This window comes from Camarhynchus parvulus, chromosome 1A (assembly GCF_901933205.1).
Source record: "Camarhynchus parvulus chromosome 1A, STF_HiC, whole genome shotgun sequence".
NCBI classification, from domain to species: domain Eukaryota; kingdom Metazoa; phylum Chordata; class Aves; order Passeriformes; family Thraupidae; genus Camarhynchus; species Camarhynchus parvulus.
In genome coordinates, this window is record NC_044586.1 from 50,052,508 (window position 1) to 50,073,508 (window position 21,001).

The following is a 21,001-nucleotide window of genomic DNA, read 5'->3' on the forward strand; positions in this document are numbered from 1 at the left end:
TGTGGGTTGGTTAACTTTAATTTCTGCTCTCCAGATACGTCGGCAATTCTTTGTAGATATGGCCTAAGAACACTTCTACTAATGATCAAAATGGCAGCTAACAACAACTTCCATCTATAAGGTATTTAACCTACTAAAATGTCCTGGAAGATTAAAAAAAGTATGCTTAAGGACCACAGACTTCTGTCTGATTTGGTCAAAAGCAAACAGCTCACTGGAAATGTTTCTAATAGCTGTTTGATGAGAAATGCCATGGTCTTTATCTGAAGATCTTCCTATATTGGAAACTATTCATAGTTTGGGGTTTTTTTTCTGCAGTGGAGGAATAATATCCTATTATATCTTGTCAGGTGTAGCTCACACCACAGCTTCTTTGTCTCTTCTTTAGGTGTCAGTTTAGGAACTCCACTTCCACATAAAAGTTGGCTGAACCAAATTTTGTATATTTTAAAAAATTTGTGGTGGAAACAAGTTAACTAGGGCTGGTCATATGTAAACTTGAAATGTTTTTGATATACAACTGCATATACTTTCCATACTTTATTCATCTGGCAGAATCTCACCAATCCCTGTGTTAGGCTCACACTGATTTTATTGTATTTCCTTCAATCATTGACATAAATCTGGAGAACCAACTAGTTGTTGTTTTTTATCAATGCTTAGTAAATCCAGCCTGTATTTCAGGTGTCTACAATATTAATTTTCCAAATGAAATGGAACTGTTTTTTCATGCTTTGGCAATCATCACGAATAGCAAACAAAGAATAAACATGGTGCAGTAAGATGTATGTAGTTATTTTACTCATTATTTAGTTCTATAACTATATAAATAATCTGGCCTGGAGTAGGATCCGTCCAGTCAAATTTAGCACACCATTGTTTTCATGCAGTAGTAGTTTGTGTAAATTGTGCTTTTGACAGATTATTATAGTACTAGGCAATATTTTGTGTGAAAGTAACAGAGGACCCATGACAAGTCTAACTAAAATATATTTTTGCTGGTGCTACATTGCTAATAAGCCCATCATATTCTATCTATTGAGCTCCACTAAGAGATAAAATAATATAAAGTTCATGATAACATATCTATGAAAAGGAAAGCCCTGTTATTTACCAGCTACACAAATAGTCTAATATCCACAAGTGATCCTAGCCACTGTCTCCCTTGTGAGCCTTTCAGAATGAACCCGTAGCTCAGGACACTTACTTTGTTTCCCTGTGTCCTACCTCTGCTTTTACCTCTGAAGGCATTTTTAGATTGTTATTATTTGATGGGTTGCCTGCATCACTGACATAGTATCCTGCCTTCATTGCCTTCCCTGATTGGATGGCCTAATTTTTGCCAACAGGAGCGCTGAATGAAATCATTATTAATGCCCTGAGATTGTTCAGGTAAAGGCTAAGAGTACTTTAGAATGGAGGATATAATAAGAGACAGGAAGTACGGGAACACTTAGAAGATTAAAAATAATTTCCTGTCCTTTCCCACAGCCTCTCCCACCACCGCTGCAACAATATTTTTTTTGCCTCTTTTGGGCTGTAAATAGGAACTCTAGAATTCATATTAGCTGTGTTCCTACCTTCAAACGGCAAAAAAGAGAGTGAAATCTAAATCAGATACAATGTTTAGCAAATTTTGCAGACCCTTTCTCTTGTCATTTTCTTACCAGTCAGTTGCTATTTCTGCCACCATTCTCAGACTTCCTTTGCCAGTGTTTTTCACCCTAATCACTGGCAGCCCCTGGTTTTTACTGCTTGGATATTTCCAAGGCATGTTTAAAGACCAATCAAAAGTGTCCATGGGGCATTTGCTCTCAAGTAATGAGCTCTTGTGCCACAATATTGAGGAAAGAGGTGGTATGAAATTTTTCTTTTGACAAGTAATTTTTCTATTGTTTGTACATACAGAAACCTTACTTGATGTTGTGTTGCAGATATTTTTCATCAATCCACTTTTTTACCCATATTACTCATAATTTTCCTCTACTCATATGAAAATACAAAATCTACAAAAAAGCAGGAATGCTAAAGAAGGGTTGAAAACCCATTTAGTCTCCATGTATATACAAGCATAACTACAGTCTTTGTGGTTGTGACTGAAATGTAAGAAAAGAGGGAAAATGCTTACTGAATCACAAGTCAAATTGTATAAATGGAACCATAAATATATTATTCCACTGTTTACTCAGCTCTAAACCTGACACTTAATAAGAAACGTTTAGCCACATGAGACAGGAAATTGAATCTTCTCACTTATCCACATTCACGCTCTGTCTCTTGCATTTGATTTGTGCCAGATTAACAGAAGAGAGTGAGGGATGAGGCTAAATTGTTCCTCCCTGTGCAGAGGGAATGCAGAGATCTCCCAACAGCAAGTGGCATTCCTCACCATATGTGCTTCTTCATCTTGGCCCAACAGGGCAGGAAAATGAATTTGAGGATTTTTAACACAACACATTATGTAAGTTTTAGCTGCAGTACTTTACTCCATTTTTGCTTTCAGTGCCTTATTAACATGCATTTCGCAGAGTGGCTAAGCTCAGAAACTGGAAAAGACTTAACAATGTGGCAAGATCTATGGAATTCAAATTATTTTGTTACATGAGGGTGAAATTCAGGTTAGTACTTTACATATAATCGTGATGTAGCTCAGTAAGCAGGGCTTTGTTTTGGTAGATATGTAGAATACTTAGTCATCAGTTCCCAAATAGTCCAAAATCAGCCTTGCAAAATGGGAGAATTTCATTTACTTGCTGAAGAGATGAATCCAGAAAAAAAAAAAGTTCGGGGAGCCTTATCCAAACCAGCACACAATGCCATTGCAAGGACCTAGTCAGTGACAGACCATTCTGTTTGAAAGACTGCATCTCCACATGAGCATCACCCTCTGCAACAAAGTTCAGCCAATTAGCGGATTCTTTAGCAAGCGTTCTTTCTGTGAAAGTTTGTAACACATGAACCAGACACTCATGATTTTTTTTTTATGTGATCGACCATCATGTTGTAATCTCACTTTGCCAGCATATGACCCGCCCTAATTTCAGCATTTCAGATGCAGCATTTAAAGTTGTTTCTTTAAATGCTGGATGTTCATGTCTAAACTGTTTACACCACATTGCATGATGGACAGCTTTGAATGAAGCACAAATCAGGTCATGGTCATCCTTCTTTCTTGACTTCACCATATTGATTTTTGATGATCCCCATTACAGGGGTATATATAGTATTGATACCAAAAGAGATGAGATGAGGAAATGGCTGTGGTTTTGCTGCCAATTGTGAAGTTAATGCAACTCAACCAATGCCCTTAAAACTACATGATGTGCACTTGCCTTCTGGAAAAAAAACTGGAGCACTAGTCAGACAATGCGCTGCATTTTACCTTTGTATCCTGATTCAGGACACATCAGCCTGCAATAATAGGAGATGCTGAAGCCTGTAAACCTTATTGCTCACTTCTGAGGAAACAGTAAACTCCTTGCTACCATTTTTTGATTGTGTAAAGAAAGTTTCTGAGAATAGAAGATATCGAAGGGAATCCATAGTTTAAAATGTTGTCTATAGGTATTTTTACATTAGTTTATCTCTGTACCTCTTCATTCTTAAAAAGCAACATGTATTTTTTAACTGGAACAAAAGAGCTTTCTTTCATATTTTATCAAGACAATGTATAAAGTAATCAAATGTTTTAAAAAGTCTTTGCTCCTAATCTATGGGCAGACTTGATTCAGACATTTCATTTCTTCATAATAGACTTAGGGCTTTCTTCCAAAATTGAGATCTATATCTCATGATCTTTATCACTTCTAAACAAGTCCATGAAACAGAAACTGAAGTACAGTTCTGGTCAGAGGAAAGGAATTCACACATTATATTTGTGAGTCTATACTTTAAGCTACCATTACTTTATAAATGATCCCATTAACATTACCTCCTCCCCCAAATAAATAATCTATGTCTACTCATATTTTCACTTCTATTCAGGAAGAGAAACTAAAATTCAGACAAACAGAAGTACAAAGTAAGGCTTAAATAGCTACATATGCCTACATATACTGCTAAGCTAACTACATATACCCCTTCAATTAGGGATTCTAAAGTTATATATGAAGAGTCTGAAATTTGTTATTTGTGATTCTGGAAAATACTAAAGATTTTGATGGCACTGATTACATGACTGAAGGGAGTGTGAATATAAAAGTTTTTATTTGAACCAATTACCTGCACATTGAAATCAATTTAAATAAAGCAATAAAGAAAATTTATCTCAGAACACTCTGAATCTCAAAGTTTCAACAGAATAATGGTACTATGCTATCATAAAACTCTTTAAACTCTCTATTCTGGCTCTCAGTGTACTTTCAAATCGCAACTGTCTCCTTTCTTCTCAGTGAAAACTTTGCAAGTTAGCTGTCATTTGAAGTTTTTATTTTCCTATGAGTACCACACTGTGAGGGTTTTCTGACAATGCCTTTGGGGGATGAAAAGTACCCTAATTTTCATTCTGTCAGAACACTCTGACTCTACAGCAGTCAGACCTTTGTGAATGCACAGGTAACAAAACTGGAAGTTACTTCCACCGCCACCCTCTGACAACAAAATATCTTCTCAGCATTCTGCCAAAGCTTTCTCATATTTCTGCCACCAGAATTCTTCCATTATTTAATTTTCTTTTTAATTTTTATTTTTCTTTCTTGTCAATACTAAAAAGTGAGATAACTCAGAGCTACAAACTATCAGGAGTTATGGGTTGTTAAAGGACCTAGCAATAAAAACAGGATTTTAAAGGGACAGATTACATGTTTGCAGATATGATTGACTGAAACTGTGTGTGGAATAAACTACCAAAACACTTATCATAGCAAAGTAATACAGAATATCAGAGACGTGCACAGGCATAGTAATGTCTTCTGGACGTCACATCGAATCATATGTCTCCTAATAATCAAAAAAGGAAAAAAAATTGAAATATTCCTTAAAGCTAATTTATTTTTCCTGTGAAAGAATTCAACAACCACAGTAATATTCTCTATAAAAAAACCAGAATCTACAGAGTTGATGCTTATGGCTTATGCAAATGTTAAAAAATTGACATAGCTAAGATATTTAGTAAAATTGTTGTACAATTTAGTAACTGCTTGCCTGCCTAAAGGTCACTATTTCAGACCACTGAAGTCCTATGAGTTCAAGGACTCCAATTGTTACATATATATATTTTTTAATCCCAGATAATTACTATATAATAAATATTTTAACAGATTTAAAAGGGTAGCTTCTGTGCTATTGGAACATTCATTTTTATATTTGAAAGCTTCCATACATGGCATGTTCAGAGACACAATGTTTGATAAATACTGCACTTGTAAATGCAAAAGATGACAGACAAGCTTTTGGCAGGAGGACACTGACATTTCTATGGTCATTCTAAATGCAATTTCTAGTAAGAACCTGGACCTGGAACTCAGCATATTGACTAGAAACCTAGGGGGACTGTGTTCACATACCCTAATGTCTGCATACTGTCAGATAAATCCCAGTTTATCTGTCTGGAGAACAAGTATTGCCATAAGGAAACTGCATGATCCAGCTCCCTTACAAAGGGGTCACTGTGATCTTGCACCCATTTCTTTATTCATTGATCTCTGTCCACCAACTCTGTACAAATACCATGTGACCATTAAGTACAGTGGGGGTTATCTCATGTACCTTTTTTGTTGAAATACTCTGCAAACTGGTTTTCCTACAGTAATCATACATTTTTAATATTTTTAAAAACCACAGCACTGTAAAAGCTACTGAGAAGAAATTAACTCTGCCCTAGCTGAAACTAAGGCACAAGCCCTTTAAGACAAAAAACCTCTGTGAGACAGACAAAGCCAGAAGAAACGTCAAGTGAGGGAGGCTAACTGTCCCCATTTTACTTCCAAGGCAGTAACTAAGCAGTCTGTCACAGCACTTTTCTGTCAGAACAGCCCCCTGTAGATTAGGAGACTCCTCTAAAAGAAGAGGTACTTTTTAAACTGTTGGTGCCACAACAATTATGTCAGATTAGGAAATCTCATGAACTGCATAAAACCTAAAAGCTTCCACTAGGATGAAAAGTCATACATTATGCATTTGAAAGGTATTAAACACAGTGGTTTGCATTATCAGATGAAAGCATCTTGGAGTAATCACAAATAATTGAGCATTTGTTGTCTCCACTTAAAAAGTATACTGTTGCTATGCAAATGGAAAATCACAGCATGTTTACAGATGCATATTTTTCTAGCTGCAGAGAATACAAATTTCAAACTTCAGGAAAAAGACATGAAGAAATGAAGACATGATTCTATATGAAGGAATATTTTTTATAACCACAGCTACCTAATGATTGTGGGTGAGATGATGGTGTTTAGTTTTACTATATTATTTTTTGTATGGAATGATTGATCAGATCTTTCACATAAAGCAGGGCTGCAAAAACAGATGGAGAACAAAAATTCAAAAGCTCATAAAAGCTTTTTCGGGAGCTCATAAACACTAACAACAATGGCATATAATAGGAAACCAATAAGAAGGGAAAAATGGTGACATGAAAAAACCCCACAGTTCTATTCTACTACAAATAGCTATTTTATTTTTAGAACTATATACTATAAAATGAAATATACCTCATTTTTTTAAAATGTTCAAGTATGTAGAAGTTACCAGAGTGGATTAGAAGCGTGATCCATGTGGTCAAATACTAGGATTTAAAGAGTGGCCAAAGCAAACTGCTTTAGAGCAAGGTATAAAAGAGGCCTAGCCATAGAAAAAGCTACTCTTTGAAGTCCTTCTCTTCATTATTAATCACTAGAGCCTACACCAAGCCTTCAAGTATGATATTTTTCCCTTAATATTTTCTACCACTAAAAAATGATATTACGCACTTTTAAAATCATTTTTATATATTTTTAATATTGTTAGATTCTCGGTTTCTGACAGATGTGTGAAGGCTTATCTGTGTATCTGCAGAATGAATGGTTGTTTTGAGATCTACCTCCACAACTTCACGAGTGTATAACATACCACAGTGATGTGCATTGGCACTCAAGAGACTGGCCTCTGACTCCTCTGCATTCAGGTCCTGCATTCATTATAAAAGTAAAACACTTATCCATTGGATAGACAGAACTCCTACCAGAGTGGAATCCCTTCAGAGTTACAGCTGAGCACCCATTCTGCACTTTTCATATTCAGGTACATCTGGGTTTTTGATGATGAAGCTATATCAAATTGTTGAGGAATTGAACTGCTTGGGAACACCAGGCAGAGCTGCAGCAAACAAGAACTGCCCTGGGTGCCAGCAGATTTTGCAAGGACTGCACTGAATTCTGTGTGGAATCAGAGCAAGAAAGACTATTGCCACACTTCTTAAAGTCACTAACAGATTCAAGGGCAGCCATTATTTCAGCACAGATATCCTGAGATATCCTTTATCTCCTGGGAAAGGAGCTGTGCAATTTTTCTATGTTAGTCATCAGTTCCCATTAACAAGCAGTTGTAGCTGAAGGCTGTGCTTCCCCTAGGGCTGGTGTAGAATATTGTATATAGCACTCCATGAAGGAAGGATGCAAGATAGCGAACTTGAGTCAATGACAATTTTTTTACCTCTAACTTGGCAAATAAGCTATAATTTAAAATTGGTTGGGATTGAATCAGATACATTTATTCTGGGTTTGCTCACAGAAAAGCTCAATCATGTTAACTATTTTTAATTAATAAGTATTTTATTTATCTCTGCATAATATATTTTCTTTTCAGGCCCTTGAAAGAAAAACAAATCAAATCAAATAGAGCTAAGAGAGACAGAAGAGGTGGCAGCATCCGTTTACATTATAAATATTATTAAAATTTTATTGGTTAGCCTCATAACCATTCTTGAGAATGGAGGGACTTGGTCTCATATTTCCCAGAACAGTAGCTTCATGAACATGCTACAGAGCATCATGGAATTATATTTTTCCATAGAGATTCAAAAAAAGTGGCTTAACATACCTTGAAACAACATGGAAAACTGCTAATTAAACTGAAATTTCAAAGTAGATCTTCATGCCTGGACTTGCAGGAATACTGTCAACAGAGATGAAGACCACTGACCTGGCATTCCCATGCTGTGAAAAAAAATTGGGATCTATGTACAAAGCAGCAACATTTTCTGTTCAGTGATCATGTGAAAGTCTGTCCAAATGGCAAACTTTCAGGACAGTGACTCCACCAAATGTCCTGCCCACCTTAATTAATGTTATAAGTGATCCAAACACCACTTGCTGAGAATTAATTCAATATTCATACAATATGCACACATAATTTTCCATCTACTGACAGCTACTTTCTCCTTATTTGCATAACCAAATCAGAACACAGGAATAAAAAAGAAAGCCATTATTAAAACATTCTCCCCATGCAGTCCTAGGAGACCTCTCATAATAATCTTTAGCTAGTCACTCATTTGAAAAAAATCCAGGAAGGTTGTTCAGTGAAAACAGAAATCTGCTGCCTCCATAACTTTCCAGAACAGCTACTGGATACTTTGTTTCCTCTCAAAATTGTTCAGTAATCTTAGAAGACAACTGAAAATATCAAAACAAAGAAAAGGAAATATGTCATTTTTGCATATGGAGCACAGATAAATAATGTAAAGGAGCTGGACTTTGCGTGAACTGCATATACAGTAGATACAAAATTGTCAGAATTAGGAAATCAAGTGCTAGATGGCTGAATTTACAGCAGACTATCTTGGATATATTAAAAGATTAGATTCCTAAGCTTTCCAAGAAAATTAGCTTCTTTTGTTAAGGTTCTCTCCAGCCACAATGGCTCCCTAAACACAACCTGTTTGTTAAAATATTTCCTCAACAACAGTTCTGTATCTCTGAAATAGCTACATTTCCTGTTAGCTGTTTATTCATCTGAAATGAGCAGACATGATATCTGAAACTGCAGACAAGTATGTTTTTAATAGACTGCATTGGGGGAAACTTGTGTAAGAAGAAACAGGACAACAAGGGCCCATCTTTGGAAATTCCATGTACTCTAGTTTCCTTAATGTTCTTTGACAAATCTAAGTACTTGAAACTTCTAGCATGTAACAGAAGGCTTTTTTTTTCTTTTTCTCTTTCTTTTTTTAACATAGATATTACTCTCACAGTTAATTAGGTTGTGAGCAAAATACAGTCATCACCTGAGTTAGGAAACATGCACGCTTAAGTTTCCTAAGGAACAACACTGTGATTCTTCAAAATAAGCAAAATAGGCCTTGGTTATAGGAAGAAAAAAGAGAGATGAGCTGTGAATATATTGAAAAAGTGATTTCAACAAGAAGTCAATAAGGCATAAAGTTTGGAGCCCCTGTGAAATATACTTCACCTAAGTGGGTGGCTAAGTAGGAAGGAGAGTATTGTTTACCAGCACTGAAAAAACTAGAATAAAAAAGGAAAAATCACTGAGAAAATAAGCACTCTGTTGCTCAGAATAACATCACTGCTGGCTAACCTGACAGGTTAGATCTAAGTAACTTGCTTATACTCTGTCATTTTAAACAGCATGGTAGTGTAACTGCAGTAAAAAATAGGTCTCGGCACCAGCTCTCAGGCATTACATGTGTTGGAGAGGTGCTGGTTTCATTTTACAATTGCAGGGATCTAGACTTCTGTCAACCTGTGTGCACAACAGCTTTAAGAGGAATGCCTCTGTTCACACACAGGAAAAGGGTCCCAAAGAGCTTGTGTTAACATTCAGATGACAATTAAAATCAGGCTCAATCCTTTCATTGAATAGGTTAAAAGTCTAGTGTAATTTTACAAAAGCCTTTATTTCATTCATGTAGAGGAGACAGAAATTACTTATTAGGCTTATAGTCAAACAGTGCTCTGAAAGGTATTAGTGCACTCCATAAGATGAAATTGACAGCACTTAAAAATCTCTTCATTGCAATTAAAACAAAAATTCTACTTGGTAGATCTTCAGCCAACTGTCACTGTTTTGAAACACAAACAACTTTTTCCAGCAGTGAGGTGTAGAAACCACATTAACTTATGTCATACAGAAGAGGCTCAAGTGCAATTTTGACATTTCCTTGTTATATTCTGGCGACCTTGAGAGGAAATGAAAATAGTCAAATCCTAAAATGTCTGGCTTTGAACCACCTTCTCAAAGCAAGCGTAGCTGGAGCAAAGCCAGCTGACAGCGCTTCCCTCTAGCCCCCAGCCTAGCAACTACCTGCCAAATTATCATACAGAGCTACATGGGTGCAAAGAGAAAGAGACACTCAAAAAAACCTCTAAGAAACAGTCAGCCAACCAGATCTGCTTGTTACATCCCTGCCTAGGAGAGAGGAGGAAGCACACCACATATTTCTCTCTCTTCTTTTTATGCCTCCCTTGTGTTTAAAAGCTGCTCTGCTAAAGCAATGTTTAAGGACATAAATGTACTCAACACTTTCCCTGTTTTGGGTGCTTAGAAAACCAGAACTATTTGTAATGCATTTTTTATGCCTTCTCCTTGTGTGCAGGAGAATGCAAACACACTTGGGCTATTAAAACTACACAAAAGTACAGGATAGCCAGCTCAATTTTAACCCAAGTCAAATATGACCTACATTTTAGATAAAAAATGAAAACCATAATGTCAAATTCCACGGTTATATTCTTATATAACACAGATGCACAAAATTCCAGTTTACACAGGTCCCTTTAGAAAAGCTTTTAGTAGCTTGAAACATAGATGGGATGCATACAGACAAAGTATTAAAGGAAAAGCACAGGCATTGATGTTTCTTGACATCACTGGCAAAACTCTCACTCACTTGACCGTGGCTTTACCAGAACCTTTCAAAAGTAGAGCACTAAACAAAAGAAAGAGAACTTGAACAAATTTGAGAATGCAAGGGGAGGGGAAGGGGGAAATGTTTGTAAAACCATCTAAATTTAAGAGTGAAAGTAGCAAACACCAATAACTAATTGCCATGATCGATATCAGGGAGGGAGAGGAGGAAGAGACACAGAGATAAGCTGAGAGTTTAAGTCCTAATTCATACAGAAAAGAACTAGTAATTTGGATATAAGATGCCAAGGATATAAGATATTGGGATATAGAAAGAAAAACAGCACTGGCTGCAATGATGGCTGTCTCTTGGACAAATTACCAAGTAAGCAAGCAGGGAAATGAGAGGATTTAAACCTGCAAAAATTGGAGGTTGAAAATAACAAAGGTTATATCTTTGATGGTGATTGGAAACAAAGAAATTACAAGCCTCATTGACAAGGCAAGTAGTTTGGAGAAATAGCAGAGACATTCCCAACTTGGGATATGGAAGCCTTGAGGTATGTGATCTTTGTAGATCAATAAAATTTTATGCCGTGTGATGGCTCAAAAGGATAGGAGGTTGATGTGTTCTGGAAGAAGCTGCTTCAGTTTGTACCATAATCTAAAGCACCCTTTCAGTAGATCAGTTCTTAAGGAAAACATATGGTGCAAAGAATTCCCTTACAGAGACTGTTTGTAAAGCAGTTTTGGGCTTTGAGACCCAACTCAGCATCATGCCACAGTGGTTTGCCTGTGTCTTTTTGATGACTAGATTAGGAGATAGATGCCTTGCCTGCTGTGAGCTCTTCTGCTATACCTCATTCAATTATGACTTCTAACTTTCCGGAAAAGACATTTGCAATATGTAATGTGTTCCTCAGCATCAGAGCTAAAAATCTCTTCCTTTATTTTCCATTGAACACCATCTTGTAAGTAGTTCCCCTCGTGTCTTCTAATCTCCTTCTAACCTCGTTGTTTTGTAATTGGGAAGTGTTTTGCAGTACCTGAATGAATGGCATTCACAATACCTGTGAATAGCTGCTCTTGATCTGTTCCATCTGAGTTCAGTGGGAAAAAAAATCATGTACTTGGCTTTTCTTCCCTTCATTGTTCAGTTATTCTTACTGTCCAATTGAAGAACTAAAGATGTTTTCTGTAGAAAATAGATTTATGCAGGTGCTGTGTCATCAGTTCTATCAATGAGCCCAATAACACCACTTCAATCCCAGCCATATGCTTCACAATATCAAATGAACGTGACCTTCATAATCACCATGAAAACAATCATTTGACCATTCTACTAGGGTCATGTTTCTGGTAAATTGATTGATTTGATTGATTTCCAGACTTGATTACTCTCAAGTCTGGAAAGAACCATTTTAAGAAAATAAAATTCAAAATCTATGTGCACACTGAAATTAAATGTCTAAGATTAAGAAAATATTTCATAATTAATCTATTTTTATTTGAAGTACTAAAAAAAAATATTTTATGCTATGTTTAAATTTTGACTCTCTTGGATGAGCTTACATGAATCTCTCTATTCCCTATTGTCATTTCATTCCCTGTCAGGAAGATTCACTGCAAACTGAAAGATAAACCTAAAAAAATAGGTTTATATGACCAATTAAATGTTTTTGTTTTGTTTTTTTTTTTTTTTTCTTAAATAGAAATTTCTTATATATCTATTAAAATTGTTGTTTTTGCTGCACCTTCTATACTAGCTGTTCTTGTTTCATGCAAGAAAGAGCTTATAGTTATGTGAAAATAAATACTTGTACACACACACACTCACATGCATATTTAGTATTAATAATCTACTGAAATAGTTATCCCATAATAAGATTAGTTTTGTGTTTTAAGAGTAAGCATAAAGCTCACTAGTCATGGTGAAATAATTTCCTGTTTCTGGTATTTCTATCTATATATGACATGAATTTAAATGTCACTGTCCCTTAAATGAAATTTTAGAATTTTATTGAATCTATCAATTCTGTTACAAATTTTACTGGGCTTATATCTCATTAGATTTTTTTGTCTGGATCTTGTATTTTGATAGGATGTCCAATATACTGTCATCTTCCCAGCCGTACAAATTATGACAATTCTTTAACAGAATGGTCACAAGGGGCTGAAACATACATCAACGCACTGTGCTCAGCAAACACTTCAGTTGAGTCACCATAATTGTGCTTCAAAATGTTATTTGTCTAAAGGAAATACAAGGTAATATGGCTTTTATCAGGTGCTGATCACCTAATGAGGATCAAGTTCACCAGTGTGGTGTCAAGTTTAAGCCGGGGTAGGTGATGAGCCTGTAAAGCATTGCTACTTAGGCTAAGCCTATGCATGACAATTTACCAGTCCACAGCATTCTGTCCTGTCTGTAAGGTCAAAATATGATACTGGTATGAATCCTATGCAAAATTAGAATTCTTGTAGGAGAAGATAAGAAAGACAAGAAGCTGAATATCTGCTCAGAGCGAAGCTAAAAGTCTTGTTAGTTTGTTTCTTGCGCCTTCCATACATGTGTTTACTTGCTTTCAGTAAGGCACAAGCCTCCTTAAAGCTACAACAAAGGCTATTGATGTACTGCTTCCAACTTGGCAAGAGCTAGCAAGAACATGAAGTTTCCCAAGAGCATCCCAGAAATAGTTCCACACAATTTCTAGAGAGTGTTCTATTTAAAGATTTTCTATTTGTCTTAACAAGAGTATAAGTGTTAAAGATAGTTTCAATTAACTTTCTCTTAGCCATAGCTTTTTTTTTCCCCAGGATGTGGGTATATCAAATCATTCTTAGCTGAAAAAAATCTCTCTTCCTGTCTACTTACAAATATTTTTCACTAAGTGATAAATTTGCTTAAAGATATTTTCTATATGGTTTGTGTTATCACTGGTTTTACTTTACGAAAATTAAACCAGCCCTTACAGTGCCCCAAAAACCTGAGATGTTTTAAATGCTGGAAGGATTTATCTTAAACTGCACTTGTTGAAGACAACCAGATTTTTAGCACTGAAGAAATCACAGCCAAAAGATCAATATTTTTGTGAGGTGAATCTGATTCTTAAAACTACAGTAGCTAAGGTATATTTTTTTCAATATTATCTTTATGGAACATTTCTGGTCTGTCACCAACTTCTTTCTGTGATTATTGATTTTTTTAAACAAAAAAGATGATGAGTTATTTAGCTATCTGTGCTTCACAAAATTATTTCTGCTTCTCAGTAAGAATTAATTACTTATCACAGAAGCCAGCAAGTAGCCAAAAAGATCTATTTAAAGTTCTTTAGTACACAATTTCATCTTCATCTACATGTTACCAACTCTCTGACATTCCCCAGGATGGGGTAGGATGCTGATCACAGGCAAAATTAATTTTTCTGGCAGCTCATTCCTGACTTTGGGAGAAAAGCCATCATTCATGATGGGGCCAGAAGCAAACATGTGCAGACAAGCAAAATGCCAGTGTTTTCCATTATGTGGCAGGTGCACATCTTTTCAATGTATACAGCTAGGTATGCCAGCTCAGTGTTCATGCTGGAACAGACATGTAGCTTTGAAAAAATGAAAAGGATTTGTAACCCTCAGGTGCACACATGAGCACCTCACTAGGCTAAAAAAAATAAAATATATATTTTACTAAATACTACACTTCTTTCTTGGAGGAGCTGGCGTTGTGTCTCTTTGTGAAATGTCCTAGAAAACTTATAATAGATTGGACTAAATGATCTTAAAGGTCTTTTCCAACCTGGCTCATTCTGTGATTCTGTAATTAAAATCAGTGCTCAGCGTACATACTCAAAATCCTTGTAGCTTCATTAATGAAATGAATGAAATTAAATGAAATCCCACTCTAAAGGCAATGGGCATATCTTAAAACAATAAAGTCGAGTCTTTAAAATTACATATACTTTACCTTTGCCCAGTCATTCAGCACAGCCATTCAGCAAGAACACTTCCTGAAACTCAGGTACACACTATGTGAATAACAAAAAAAATCTAAACAGGGGCTAGAAGTTTTTAAAAGTAGTATTTTCTAAAAAGTACTTGGCCTGAAAACTCATCAAAAATCTTTTCATAAGTGTTTTTTTTAAAGTGCAAGGCTGGTGTTAAGTCAACAGTCCAGACATTTTTCAGTTTAACAAAGCGGAAAGAGTTTAAATCTTGTGAAATTATGCTCTTTAAATATCAGTTCCAAATTTCAATTTAAACTTACAAGGATAGAAAAGGTTGAAACTCAAAAAAAAGCTTTGAAAATCCTTACAATATTTTAAATTACCCAATCCATCAGTTTTGTCTCATGTATCAGCTAATAGGGTTTAAAAATAAAAATATAATCACATTATTTTCCTTAGAAATAACTTCTGGTATGGATTCCCACAGAGCAACTTTTGGAAGAAAAGGGGATCTCTTAACTGGTTTCTCATTACAGGTACCTTTTCAAGGTTATGCTGCCACCCAGGAGAAGTAATGACTACTCCTCTGTCCTCTAACTCATGGCAGGCTGGGAAGGAAGACAGGTTTGGGGGCTGCTGAAATGGATTGTTCAGGCAGTGGGTGAACAAGCAATGACCCAGCAATGACCATGGCCTGCAGTGCACTGAATATCTTCCAGCTGGAGGGGAACATGCTGCCTCAGCAACAAAAAAAAGAAGCAAGGAACTTCCTCTCAGACAGAAAGGGAGCAGAGGAAGATGGGGCAATAAACGGCGATTTGGTCACACTCTTGTTCACAGCTCTTTTAACACTCTGCTTCTACAGCAGAACAACAAAGTTCCAATTTCTGCCAAGGATTAGGTTGGAGGAAATTATGAAGCATAGAAATAATTTATCTCATGATATTTTACATTTGAAAAAACATGAAATGAGAAGGATGAAAAGTTTCTCCATTCCTAACATGATTTCCAGTGAGAGGGAAGGATAGTTCTATCAAATAATCTGGTGAATTTTAACTAATTTTATGTTCCAAGACATAGAATAATACAGTCATTTAGGCTGGAAAAGCCCTCAAACATCATCAAATCCAATCATTGACCTAACACTGCCAAGTCCACCACTAAACCATGTCTCTAAGTGCCACATCTATGTCTTTTAAACACCTCCAGGGACAGTGACACCACCAGTTCCCTGCTCAGTGCTTGACCACACTTTCAGTGAAGAGATTTTTCCTAACATCCAACCTAAACCTGCCCAGCCACAACCTGATACAATTTTCTCTTGTCCTATCACTTGCTACCTAGGAGAAAAACAACATCCTTCTTGCTACAGAAAGCTGTAGAAACAAGGTAAACAAGTCCAGTTTTCTGAATTGCTCCTTATGAATCTTGTACTTTAGACATGCAAAAATTCAAGTATTCATAGTTTTTTTATAATCTTGCAAGTACTCCCATATTCTAAAAAATCTGAATAAAAAACCATTAGGAGCACAGAAATGGAGTTTTGAACAATGATACACTGCTGAATATGGAATGTATCACTTCAGCACTCTTCTAACTTCTGCTCCTGTAATAAGGAAAATGAGAAACTGTTTAAAATATCCTTCGAATGAATCCTCATGCTACGCACAGTGTTGGCAGCAGAGATTCCAGTTTAATCAAGCCAAAAATTATTCATAAAATTAAAGAAATGCTAAATTTATAAGTTGCTTTTTTGGACTTTTTCCTATGATGCGTATTGCACAGACTACCTGCAGAGCTAGATCTCCACATACAACCAGGATTAGAAGAGAATGCTTTGAGGTGAAGAACAAGCTCAGTGCTGTGCCCTTCATTAATACAGTCTGGGGAATCATTAAGATGCTGTTTTCTTGCCGTCACAGGAATATATTTAGTCAAGAATTCATAACGTAAACACACACACAAGATGATTTCCATATCTTTTTTAGAAATATGGGAGAAGGAAGAAGTCTCTACCTGAACTAGCATTAGCAGTTGTTTTCTTTAAACTAATGAACATGTATTACTACTCTGATGGAATTAGCTCTTCCTCCAACTGAGAACTGAATTTCTTTATCTTGACAATTACAGCAGTAATTTACAAGTCAAATTAATAGAGGAATACTTTTGGTATTGTTTCTAACTTCTTTAAGTGTTACTAACAAAGATGGATATAAGCATAAGATCCACTGAACAATAAATACAGCATGAAAAGAGCTGGAACAGTAAGATCATAAGGATAATAACTTACGAGAAAATTTTTGTTATAAAATTACAATTTTTCTATATTGCAGTTATGAAAAGAGAGGTCAGAGTTGTCAGAATAATTGAAAATACATTAAAATTTATCTGCCTTGTTAGATCACACCTTGTAATTGCTTCCAGTTGGAGGAGATGGAAGAAATTATTCAGTGTTTTTATGGCCTTTCCTTAGCAGAAAGTGAAACATCTCTTCATTCACAGTATGGGGAACAAGTATTCATCTTCTCATTCAAGCAAAGTATTTCCAGATTAATACAATAAATTATTTCTGATAATAATGGTGTGTGATAATAATCTGCGGATAAACATGATTTATCCACCTGTCAAAAATGCTAAAAGGGAGGGAATTTACAAAGTGCAGTTTATTAAATAGGGTTTCAGACAGCCATCTATCCTCAGAAGATTTTAGTGCAATCTGCCATTTTAAATTAATTTTACAGAGGAATTCAAACACCTGTTTTAATCACTCAGCTATTCAATACAGTTTTCAGTGGCATTCTGGTCATTATGACATTTCAGACATCTCTATCCTAGATGATTGCAGTACTTCCAGTGTTTGGCTATATACATGTGCATGACATAGAGAAAAGCTATATTCACAGAATGCTTTCTCACAGAATTTCTCTCCTTTGGCTCTAAAACACTTCACTGACATTAATATGTTAGAAAATTTGTGGTTTATGTCTTAGGAGGCCATTTGTCATTCAGTTTAATGACAAACTGGAAAAATTTAATTTTTTTGTAGTAGGTTCTTTTCATGAAGAATGAGCTGTCAAAACAGGCATGAACACGAATGGACAAAATCATGAACTAGACAAAAAAAAATCACACAGAACCTAAAGTAAATGTTCATATTTTCTCTGCAGGACATCTGTAAGAATTACAACCTCAAAATAGCGTGTTTAGTACCATAGGGCATTTATATTCTGCTATTTATATTATTGCTTGAAAATAAGGACAAATGAGTAAATGTGGAGACCAATACAAGCCACCAAGCTTGAATTATGCCAGGTTATTTTGGATTGGTACTTTTAACATTTTTTTAGTTATCTCTGTATATATATATATGTGTGTGTGTATATATATATATATATATATATATATATATGTATCTGTAAAATTGCTTCAATAATATACAGTAGTTTTCTCAATTTTATATTAGTTTCAAACTTACATGTAAACTGAGATAATACAAATTTTAAAAAACAGCATTTGTTATAAAGTGCTGTTAAAAATATTACAAATGTCAAGACTAGAAACCAACATATTCCCATGGCATTTGTTGAGTTACCTTAATTTTTACTGTGTTTTTTCTTATGCATGCAAATTCAGACATTTAACTCAGCTGCATTCACTAGCTAGAGACCCAAGATTCTTCATGAGTGAAATAGAGCAGTTTCCCCTTCTGTGCTTCCCAGCAAGCACATATCATCAAGATTCCTAGTCTGTCTGCAGATAAGTATTTATGCTTATTTAAATTACCTTCATCATGCATATTTGAAGTTTGATTGATGCCAACACTCAATTTATGGACTTGTGCTGACTCTACACTCCTCTAGACTATTTACAGAATCTCTTAGGAAACCTATGCTTTTGAATTGATCCCCAAGGCCACTAAATGTAAGGGTAAGTTTTCTAGGGTGAGCTTGGAGTTTTGGATCTAGACATCTATTTTCAGCACTGATGGTACGTTTTTTTGTTTAACAGTGATATTGACAGTGAAATAAAAGCTGCTCAGTAGGTTTGTTATTTAATTAATGTTAATTGTATACTTAAATGTACAACCTCTTTTTCAAGAAATACTTAGTAACTTCTGCTATTATTGCAAGCACTGCTAATGTCTAGGAAAACTTCAAAACATTTTGGAAAAGTTTTAAGCACTCGTTATTCAAACAGAAGTGTATCTAAAGTTAGCAACTGGAAGTACCCCTGGCAAGTAATGAATGTCATGATAAATTTATTACTGTCAACATTTCATAAAGGAAACATTGCTTTAAAATAGCATTTTAAAATCCCCAGGTTTTATTGCTCTTTTCTCTCTCAGTAAGCTCAAGCCATAAAAAAAATAATAATTCCAGGATTCTAAAATAACTGCAATGTAAGTAAGCACCAAAAAAAGTCCATGTAAGTTTTTCATTTGTTTCATCCTCCAAAAAGATCATATCAAATTTCAAATAAAATATTCTAGAATACACTAGCTTGTTTTTAAAATGCTAATATGGTGTTGTGCATCAACTGAGAAACTGTAAGTTTATTCAGACCATGCATATGTGTGCAGTAAGTTTTACACATTTTTATCCCATTCAGAGAAGTATTTAAATTGTATGGAATATGTTAACTGTTTTGAAGGTGTCTGTAAAACTCTTTGTTATTTGCAGCAAAAAGAAGATGCACTTTGGAGAGAATTATTTGAATTACAGAGATAATGTATTAGCACTTTTTCTCTCCATAAAGAAGAGGAAAGAAAAACAAATAATTTAGAAAGAAAAAATGGCAGTAAACAAGTGAAATTTAATGTTAGAAGCTGTGTGATTTAGCATCATTTGTGTGTTCAGTCTTGGGCTTAAAAAATGAAATGCAAAAGAGATGTTAATTAATCTCGTCTTTTAAAATCATCCTTTACTATAAGCCAAGGTGAACTGATGGTCTAAATCAAAGTCACTGCATGGTTACCAGCAGAGAAATATTTCCTATTTCAAGACTCAATTATTTTGGTTCAAGTACTTGCCATAAACCTGACCACATTAAGCTGTTAAAAATACCACACATTTATACAACAAAACATTTTTGTGACTTAAGCCTACAAATACAAAAAAACAATTTACCTAAACATGTTTTCCTATGTCAAATGGAATTTTTTAACTTACTCTATCTGTCCTAAGCCATTACCTTGGTACTCACTTTGACACCTTGCCAAGGCTGACCTAGAACGCTAAATGGAATTAAAGAATAGAGTAGGTATTTACTAAAAGGCTTCAATGGATACACCTTGGGCAATACAAGAGTTAAGCCAGGGCTACACCAAACTTGAAACCCAAAATGGTCACAAAATGGACCACTGATCATGAGGTCTCTCACTTTTATAAGTTCTAGTCCATTTGCATATTGGAGTTAATTGTCCAGTTATAGCTTTAGATTATGAAGTCCCATCCTTCTTGGTTTTTTTTCTTCAGTCCACGTTGTTTATGCTCTTGGGCCTGCAATTTGGATCAGTTGTCCTTGGTCCCCAACTAGGAAAGGAATTGTTCTGTCTAGCTACTCTGTGAAGAGATTGTACCATCCCTTAATATGAAGCACAGAACCAAACACTAAAGCAGTAGAGAATCTGAAAAATATAAAAGCTAAAACCTAAGGCATCAACTTCCCCAACTTAATCCAAAAAGCCATGAAACTAAGCCTGATCCAATTGAGTAAGTCTGCTTCAATTTCTAGGGAGGAAAATATTTTTTTGCCACACTCTCTGCCCCATACAATTCTGCTTGAATTAGGAAGTGTTCCATCAAGGTATACAGAACTGTTCTTTAATTCCACAGACAAGGGCGCCCTCTAAACTAGATACATGTCAAACCTTTCCCCAATTATAAGTGAACACACGCTGACTTTTCCAATTACATTAAAATGAATATTTGAAAACGTTATACAAAACCTGCTAGAAGACAAGAATTTATATTAAAGACTGTTAACTTTAATTTCTTAAGAATTTCCATATATCAAATATTTGCAGTTTTGAAGATTGATGCTAGTATTATTCCTTTTCCCTGCCTAACTTGTCATTTTCACCACTGTCACCTCAATAAATACTCACACAGTTGACATTTACCTCTGCCTTCCCATTAAAACAGAGGAGAGTCACATGTCTGATGCAGTTTGCATCAATCATTTCATTTCTTATTAAATTATCATGAAAATGTTTTCTTTTTGCATTGATATAATAATTAGTGAATTATGCCTTATATTAATTTACACACACTTCA

At 35.3% G+C, this 21,001-nt stretch overlaps 1 protein-coding gene across 2 annotated transcripts in view; it reads right to left on the reverse strand.

Moving 5' to 3' along the window:
- GRM8 (glutamate metabotropic receptor 8) overlaps nucleotides 1-21,001 on the reverse strand; it is a 314,702-nt gene that overhangs the window by 20,644 nt on the left and 273,057 nt on the right. The window lies entirely within an intron of this gene.